Genomic DNA, 10,028 nt, shown 5'->3' with positions numbered 1-10,028 from the left:
CAATAAGCAGGACAATATTAAAAAAAAATACAAATCCATCAAAGCCAGTTTTTCTTAACCTATGGCTAGATAATTTTGGGAGGAGATGGAAGGAATAAATGAGAAAGGAAGAAAAAGCTTTGAGGTTTGTGGGAAGGGAAAAAGAAGACTAAATCCCCAACTTGGGGATTGAGAGCCAAGGATTCATGCACCTTCTATCCCCAAGGAAAGGCCTGTGAGGAGGTGAGTCTCCAGAACTGTTCTTCATCCATCATACCACCACAGCACAACGGCAAGATAGCTAGGCATGGGGTGTCCAGGTGCAGGAGTCTGGCCCAAGAGTGGTACAGAGCAGCCAGGGAGCTTCTGGGTACTGTGAGGGACTAGAGGCAGGAGGAGAGCTTGGGAGACCACATGAACAAGCTGGGAGGAAGGGAGCACAGCAGGGGCCTCTGTAGATGGGAGGGGATGGCTCAGGAATGAAGACCAGCAGGGAATACCGACACATAGCCACGTGGTGAGATGACAATGACCAGGACCACTGTCCTGTATGACACCCCAGCACAACTCCAGGGCTGACTGAGATGGAGCTGAATTGACAGAAATGAGTTCCAGGGAAATGGGGACTCAGGATAGAAATGCAGTTCACTGGATTCCCATCGTTCTTCTGACAAACCCTTGAAGTCACAGCTGTGATGCTTGGCTCTGTTTCAGGCCCATGTGAGGAGCTCAGGATGCTAAAAGGAGGGTGCCATAGGCTGTACCCTGTAGAAGCCTGTAACTCAACCAGCAGAGGCAAACCTGTCTCCCAGCCTTGCAAGACAGCATGGAGAACCTTAAGTCACTGTTAAGACAGAAAGAAGGGGGCATCCAACTCTGGTAGAAAGCCTTCTTGAAGGAAGCGATGTCTAAATTTGGTCTTAAAGTTGAGCAGGAGTTTGTCAAGGGGAAGAGCAGTTGGTGATGTGATCGATTCAATTTTTACAAATGTATCATGGCCCTCTGGGTTCACATGGTTCTCAAATATGTCACTGGTGGGCTGGCCCTGGACTTGTTCCCTTGGTGCTCTCTCCTCCCTCACCTGATTAATGAGCTCCCACTCACCCATCAAGTCTCAGCTAAGTGCCAGCTTGGCTGAGCTGCTGTTTCTCAGATAGAATTAACTGCATCCTCTCCCACCTTTCTTACCTCTAGCTGGGGAGTGCTGCAGAATGAGTACATTACTGGATGAATGAAAGTACAATCATTGAACAGCAAATGTGTGAATGCTCAGGGAACTAACAGTAAATGAATGAATGCACAGTGACCTAACAACAAATGAATGAATGCAGTCACCTCATAGCAAATGAACAAATGCACACTGACCTAACAGCAAATGAATAAATGCACAATCACCTAATCTCAAATGAATGAATTTTCAGTGATCTAATAGCAAGTGAATGAAGTCACAGTCACTTAACAGCAAATGAATGAATGCAGTCACCTAACAGCAAGTGAATGAAAGAACAGTCACTTAACAGCAAAACCAAAAGAGAGAGAGAGAGATAGATAGATAGATAGATAGAGAGAGAGAGAGAGAGAGAGAGAGAGAAATGAGACATTGGAATAAATGTTGCTTGCTGGGTCCCCTTGGATCATTGTATTCATTTAAGTGTTTTTAGTTACTTGAGAAAAAGTTTACTTCATGCTACAAATAACACATAAAATGACAAATGAAACAAACAAACAAAAGCACTGGCTCAATGTGAAGGGAAGAAGTCACTGGTTGGAGTGAGGAGATCCACATGGGGACCACACTTACTTGCCGCAGTAGAGACCTCAGGTTGACACTGGCCACAGATATCCTGAATGCGCCTGCTTGGATGTCTCATAGGCTCTTCGAAGTCACATTGTCCCAAATGACCCCCTTCACTGCTTTCTTTGTCTCCCTGCAGACCCATGCATCCTCTTGGCTTGGTTAGTGGACATCCGTCAGACATCTAGGCGTCTTCACAGTCACCCCTCTCCCTCTTTCGAACACTGAGCCCTCTTAAGTCCATTGCTGAGTGTGTCCCATTTCCACACTGCCCACTGTCTCTCTGTTCTCATAGACATGCTGCTTGCGAGGCTCTCTTCTCTCTCACCTGGACCCCTCTGCCAGCTCACAGCTCCATCTCTCACTTCTAGTCCTTCCCTCCTTCTATCCATCCTCCAAACCAGCCATCAGACTATCTTCCAAATGTTTGAATTTATTCATGTTCTTCTTCTTCTTTTTCTTCTTTTTTCTTCCTGATCCAAGGATTTATTGTACACGGGGTCACTTGCTTCAGGCTGGGGAGGCAGAAATATGGGGTTCCAAATACTTTCACCAAGCCCCACCCAGGGACTCAGTCTGGGGGAGGCTGAAGCACTTGGAAGGGAAAACAGGTGAGCTTCAGGCAGGTATCCTACAGGTTCTTCTTCTTTTTAAATTTAATTTATTATTATTATTATTATTCTAAATTTGCTGTAGGACATGTGTATGTGTGTGTGTGAGAGAGAGAGAGAAAGAGAGAGATAGAAAATGAGAAAGCAAGCCACCAGGTCTAGGATTCGAACCACAGTCAAGCATGTGGGAGATCAGAGCCTTAACCACCACACCACCTGCTGGCCCCATTCACCACATTTTTCTAATTGGCATATCCCAGTGACTCCCAATGAGAATAAAATTTGTAGTTGGAGGATTTGTTCCTCCTATTTACCTCACTTCTGACAGGGTCCCAAGTATTCCAGAGAATCAGGACACACTGCCATGTCCTAATGTCAGCAACCCACTGCTCCCATCCCAACCTCTCATGCAGTCACATCCTTCAGGGCCCAGTGATAGAGCATAGTGGTGGACATGTGGATTATGGACCCAGACTCCCTGAATTCAAATCTGACCTCTGTCACTAATTAGCTGTTTAACCCTGGGCAATTAAATTAATCTCTGTGAGCCTCTATGTTCTTCTCTATAAAATGGGCATGATAAGTGAACTGACCTCATTAGGTCATTGAAAGGATTAAATGTGTTGGTCCCTAGAATAGCCAGTGACATTCAGAAGGTAGTCTAGTGCTACCTCACCACCTTCCTGACACTCTCTTTGATGACCTTAGTCTGAAGTGATGTCAGAATGTCAATACTAAGTGGCAGATGGGGAACTTTAATCCAAATGACCTGGCTTTGCATCCTGGTCTTTTCTGTCCCACTATGGAGCATCCTGATGCTATGTCTGGCTCACCCTGAGTGAGTGGCATGGAGAGCTATGGACTGCCTGCCTGCATGTGAAGGCACTGAGAGCCCTGGGAGGATGATAATTGAGGCCCTGTGTATCCTCACATCCTTTAGAGTAGGAGCTCTGTTAGTATCGGTCGGTTCAGAGAGTGACAGGAAGAAAGAGTTGTGTTTCCTTCCCAAGGTCTTGTGGACTTAAGCTACACCGTAATGCTGCCCTGACTGAATGAGCTTGAGCTGCTCCCCGGATACAAGTGCAACCTTTGATGGCAGTTGGTGGGGGGCAGACCCACTTCACTGTGGATAGGGGCCACATGGAGGCAGTAGGGCAGGATGTAAGAGCATTGTCTTCAGTCGAGCACCCCTGGGTTTGCATCTCAGCACAGCCATGTAGAGGAGAGCTACAGGGGCGTGTCCTGGAGGTGGACCATGTCCCACTGCAAGGGGAAAAAGTAGGGAGTAACAGAACAGACTCTCTCCTCTCTAAGACCCTGGAGCCATAAGTTTGACCAGCAATGGGCTAGGACAAAGCTTTGGGTTGGGCATGAGGTTCAAGTTTTAAATTGAACATAATTTTAGTAACTGAAATAGCCTGAAAGAGTTAGAATCTGCTGAAGAGGACTTTATAGGACATGCTAACCCCAGGGAAGGGACATTTGGCATTATACTGTTGGGGGGCACTCCGAAACATAACATTATTTTATATTCACATTCCACTTACTGGAGATTGGTCTACAAGCTGTTGCCTATGGCCATGAAACCGAGTTCTGCTTCAGTCTGGCTTGGAGAGTCTGCTCTCTGCCCAACTCTGGGACCACAGAGGCTTCCCCACCTGGGCCTGCTGCTGGGAAGTGGGGAGTAAGCAGCTCGGGCTCTATGCATGGCCACAGACAGGCCAAGGTGAGGTGGCAAGTGTCTGCTTGTCACATGCTCAGGGGAAGGAACGGTGACCGTGTCTGTCCTGTGGTTTGGGTTGTACCTGTGGGTCTGTCGTCTATGTTCGTAGACATATCTTGGGACTGTTGTGTGGCTTCCCTGCTACACTCCTGGCTGGGCTGCCTGAATCCATCTGGCTTGACAAGAATAGATAGAGATTATTTTTTGGTATCTGCCTCAAACACAAAGCTAAGCTGCTAATTACAGCATAAACACCACACACAATGAGCCTAATAAAACCGAAGCAATTATGAGAAGAAAATATGACTCAAGATGCCCAGTAATTGGGAAAGATGAAAAACCTCTCTCCATACACGTGAGCTGTATCCACTGGTAATCCACAGTTAAAAGAACTTCCTTAATTTAATAAAGAGATTATTTTAAACTTGGATCTGGAAAACCCTCATACCTCTAGCACATGGTTTCAGTGAAATATCCCTCAACATGAAAATATAGACAGTTAGTTTTTTCTTCCAAAGCGAAACACTGTGAGCCTTCCATTCCTAGTTTATTATGCTTTCTGTATCTCTGCTCATTTTTCACCAGTATTGCATTAAGTATTGATATTGATTTCTTGTAAATGGGACTGAAATAGATGGCCCACAGTTTTTTGTTATTGTTCGGTGGCACTTGTATGTAATTTATTATGGCTGCAATGGAAGCTGCCCCTCGCTGCCACGGCTTAAATTAAATGTGCCATGCTCTGGCCTCTGCTGGTCACCTACATTTCTCATTTGATATCAAAAATTATTATGTATGAAGTTTCTCTTTCCTCCCCCCCACCATAAAAACAATAACTATGCCCTTCATATTATTTTGAAAGTTGTGTCGATAACTTCCGTCACTAATGGAAAACACAACGGTAGAGAGGAAAGGGACCATTTCCTCCTGGCACCTGGGTTCTGCTCAGTGTCTGGTGGGCCTGGAAGATGGGGGACCTGGATTCTCAGCCTGGGCTTACTCCTACTCAACTGAGTGACCTTGGGCCAGGCCCCTTGTCTCTCTGGCTGTGATGTGGTGGAGAAGCGTCCATGGCTCACTTAGAGGTGGGACTTTAAGGATGCACCCTGGGCCTGGGACTAAGTGCCCTTTGAGTGTTCTCCCTGCTGGCAGTGCCGAGTGCTGAGCTAGTGGGATGGCAGGACAGCACCTGAGTGGTTCCTGAGCACTGGGGTGCTTATGAGGGCATTTCCTGAAAGCAAGGCAATATGCATTGTGTTTGGGAACAAGCAATTCCAGATGTCCCATCCAAGGGGGCAGTGCAAGCCCACTAAGAGAAGGCCAGGGAGTCCCCTTTGAAGCCAGGGGGACAGGAGAGCAGTGCAAGGGCAAGTGTCTTGGCAAAGAAACTAAAAACTAAAAGAAAAACACATGGACAATGGCTCTCTGTTGGGAGCCACTTGACTGGGCCAGGCCTTCAAAACTACACCAATCTCAGAGAAGAGTTACTATTCCATCATCTTCCTGCATCATTCAGGATTCGGCCAAGTCCCCCTGCCTCCTCCACTAAGACCCCCTTCTCTGTTTTTGTGTTCTGTTGTGTATGTTCAACTTCTGGCTTTTTAAACATCTATTTACTTATTTCTTTAGAGAGAAAGAAGGAGAAGAGAGAGGACAGGAGAGAAGAACCCCTAACAAAATCCCCATGCTAAGACCCATCTTCAGTCTCAGCTGACCCAGACCATGGGTTATGTACCTGGCGTGCTCAGAAAGGTCCCAGGGTGTGAAACAGGACCCTTCCAGCTGCACCGCCACTGCATTGCCACTTGGCCCTGGCCAGTGTACTGGGAGTAGTTCTAAGGCAATAGAATAGGGTGAGAGGTGCCAGGAGCTACTATGACTGAGGGGAAGAGACAGGCCCAGTGTTAACATGTAGTGTGTGTGTGTGTGTTTGTGTGTGTGTGTAGCCCTAGTGTGATCATCTTTGTCCCTGAGACATTCCTTGCTAAAAACAGGTTCAAGTCACATCCACTTTCTTAGATCTGATGTTTTTCCTCCATATGGTTTTCACTCCAAATGATTTCGCATTCGTGGTGGAGGTTTCTGCTGAAGAAAACTTACAAAGTGCCTTACACAAGAAGCTGGCTGTCTCTGCATCCTCCACTTCTTCAGAAATGGAGTTAGGTTTTTCTGCATTCAGCTTCAGCAAAACAGTGTCTATTAATTAGATTTCCATTTCTATCTATAATGGGACCCACAGGCTGTCTGTTGGAAGGGGATATAGACCTTTTGTGGCATGTTGATCTCAGTCCTGCTCTTGTGAATTAGGCCTGATTGCAGCATGAAGGGCCTTTCTTGAATTTTACTCTCTCCAAATTGATAACTGCCCATTCTTCCTTTAACCACTTTAAATAGACTAGCTGTGTTTCAATCTTCCGGTCTCCGGGCCTTTTTGAAGACGTCGCTGCTCTCGCTGAACCTGGGCCCTCTGGCAAGCCTGAGATTTTCTCCCAATGTACAGACTAGAAAGCCCTTCTGTTCTGCTTTTACAAGTTATTTACTCATTCATATATTCCATTGCTCACTCGTTTGTCCATTCACAGAGGCAATATGTCAGGAAAGTAGTATAGGGGCCAGAGTGTGGCACAGTGGTAAAATGTGACATTGTGAGGCTAGCCCATGTGAGAAAGTCTCAGGTTCATATCTGGACACCTTCCTCAACATGCTGGGCATGCTTGTGCCCATGATCTGGGGCCGGCTGAGGCTGCGGGTGGATCTCAGCCACGGGACCTGTGGGGAGCTCTCCCTCTGACTCTCTCATCATGGAAGAAACAGCCAAAACACAAATAAAAGACTATTTGGGGATTGGTTCCAGGGTCTCTGCCAGTACTAAAATCTACAGGTGATTAAGTCCCTTATATAAAGTGGTAGAGTATTTGCATAACCTACACACATCCTCTGAATCCTTTAATCATCTCTAGATCACTCATAATTCCAAGTACTATGTAAGTGCTGTGTAAATGTCATAATTGTTATATTGTATCTTTTAGGGAATAATGTCAAGAAAAAAATGTTTCTACCTGTTCAGTACAACAATTTTTTTTCCAAATACTTTTGATCCGCAGTTTGTTGAATCCACAGATGTGGTTCCTGTGGCTACACAGAGTGACTGCGCGTGACTGGGAGGCAGGCATGATTCAGTGGTGTGCTGGAAGGGGACTTTATCAGCTTGCAAAAACTGATTGCTAAGTTTTCAGGCATTTCGCCAGCTAGTTTTTAAACACAGTCATTATGAAAAATTAAATGATGTAGACTTACAATTAAATAAATTACATTGAAAATAAAGGAGAGAAGTGCTTAACACTCATTATTTTCAAATTATAACATTTTACTATTACCTGTGGCAAAGGTCTGTAGTGATTTATGTAAATGTACATATAGTGAATATTCTAGGATTTGGTGGTTGCAGTGACTATTGCACTACTCAGCTCTGCTGTTTCTAGGTAATGGAGGTGGCTGGGCTCCAAGGAAAGTTTATTTACATAACAGGTAGCACAGCATTTGGCCTGCAGCCCTGGCCCAGTTTGCCAACTCCTGATCTTTGCTCTTGAGGTTATTTATGTCTGTGATATCTGCCGGTGGAAATACTATATAATGATTACTACAGTTCATCTCTTCCCACTTCCACTTTCTGTGACCTCATGTTGGTAGCTTAAAATAAACCACAGTGGGAATATTTACACCATGGAAATTGGCAAACTCTAATAGTCAGGGCTTCTTTTCCCAAAGAACTGGCTAAACACTCACCAATACACCACTGGGTGTATTTGAATCTCCACTCTACATCTTGATAGGTGGGTGGTCTTAGGCACCTTAGGCACTTTAACTCTCAGAGCTTTAGTTTCCCTATGTGAAGATAGAGACTACTCCAGAGGGACTGGTGAGAGATAAAATGACATCATTTGTGTAAAGTACATAGCACCCGGTCTGGATTAAAAGGGATTCACAATTGAGTCAACAATGGACTTTGGCCCCCAGAATATCTCAGAATCTTGGAAGGAAGAGGCGTAATGGAGGTGGCTGGGCTCCAAGGAAAGTTTATTTACATAACAGGTAGCACAGCATTTGGCCTGCAGCCCTGGCCCAGTTTGCCAACTCCTGATCTTTGCTCTTGAGGTTATTTATGTCTGTGATATCTGCCGGTGGAAATACTATATAATGATTACTACAGTTCATCTCTTCCCACTTCCACTTTCTGTGACCTCATGTTGGTAGCTTAAAATAAACCACAGTGGGAATATTTACACCATGGAAATTGGCAAACTCTAATAGTCAGGGCTTCTTTTCCCAAAGAACTGGCTAAACACTCACCAATACACCACTGGGTGTATTTGAATCTCCACTCTACATCTTGATAGGTGGGTGGTCTTAGGCACCTTAGGCACTTTAACTCTCAGAGCTTTAGTTTCCCTATGTGAAGATAGAGACTACTCCAGAGGGACTGGTGAGAGATAAAATGACATCATTTGTGTAAAGTACATAGCACCCGGTCTGGATTAAAAGGGATTCACAATTGAGTCAACAATGGACTTTGGCCCCCAGAATATCTCAGAATCTTGGAAGGAAGAGGCAAAGATCTATCTACATAAGATAAACGAAAGTATTAATGTAAAGTAGAGAGATCTGATCAGCCACTCCCAGCCTAAGGGCCTCTGAGAGCTAATTCTTGGACTTCAGACCTACTGTGTCAAGCCTGAGCACAGCCCCCAGGCTGAGCCCCTTGTGGCCTGGATCTTTCAAGCTGCTGCCCTGATCACAAACGCTGAGCTTCATCACTCTGACCTCTGAGCTTCCTGACACACGGTCACACCTATGACTTTGCTCCCACCACTCCCTTGCCCTAGAACTTCCGTCCTTATCCTCACCCTCAGATCCAGCTCACAGGGCTGTGGTTCACTGGCTTTCCCAGCCATTCTTAGCTTTGCCAATCCAAAGGCTTCCCTAGCCTTTGAAGGTCTTTCCAGTGGCCTTTGAGACCCTATGTGATCCAACCTCATGTATTAATCATGTTTGTGATTTTCTGTTCTATGCTTTGACACCTTGGGGACCTTGCTGGCTGGCAGACGTTCTGCTTGTGAGGCCACCATTTGTACGCAAACCAACCACCTTCTTGATCTAACTTACACATCACAACACTATTTCCCTGACCCAAATCAGCCTTGGACTATATACTAAACTAGAAACCACCCTGCACAAAGCCTCCTGACATTTTCCGACTGGTCAGTCCTAAGCTAGCTCACCTACGTTGCCTGGTCTTCCCCATAGAAACCACGACTGAGGGTGTGCTCATGCTTTTGCCTGGCTCCTACTGCGTCCCCACCCACCTGGGCTTCCCCATGTGGCCCCCCATGATGGGACATGCCACCTCCTTCCAGGACTGTAAGTAATCAACACTTTTTTCTATGGCATTGTCTTCTCCGTGGTGTTACTCAGTCACCTCTACAGATGAAAGGGCTAGGGAGGTATAAATAGGTCCTGTAAACAATCCTGAAACATCTCCCATTTCTCTCTCCAGCCTCACCGCCTAACCCACCTTTGTTGACTTTGTTCCAGATGCATGGCCACTCCTTAATCATGCCAGATATGGTCCTGCTTCAGGGACTTAGCACTTGTCATTCCCTCTGCCAAGACTACTCTTCCCCGGTAGTCTCATGGCTCAGTCCCTCACTATCAACAGATTTCTGCACCATCGATGCTTCCTAAGAGAACTTCTCTAAGCACTTCATTAAAAATTACTTGTCTCCACACTCAGTCCCTATTTCTCTAATCTGCTTTATTTTTCTATCTTTTACCAACACCTGACATAGCATGTATTTATTTGTTTCTGTCTCTTCTCGAGCACAAGGCCCATGAAGACAGGGCCTCTGTCAGTTTAGTTCAC

The sequence above is a fragment of the Tupaia chinensis genome, unplaced genomic scaffold (assembly GCF_000334495.1).
Source record: "Tupaia chinensis unplaced genomic scaffold, TupChi_1.0 Scaffold000113_1, whole genome shotgun sequence".
NCBI lineage: Eukaryota > Metazoa > Chordata > Mammalia > Scandentia > Tupaiidae > Tupaia > Tupaia belangeri.
Note: the sequence above shows the minus strand (reverse complement) of the source record.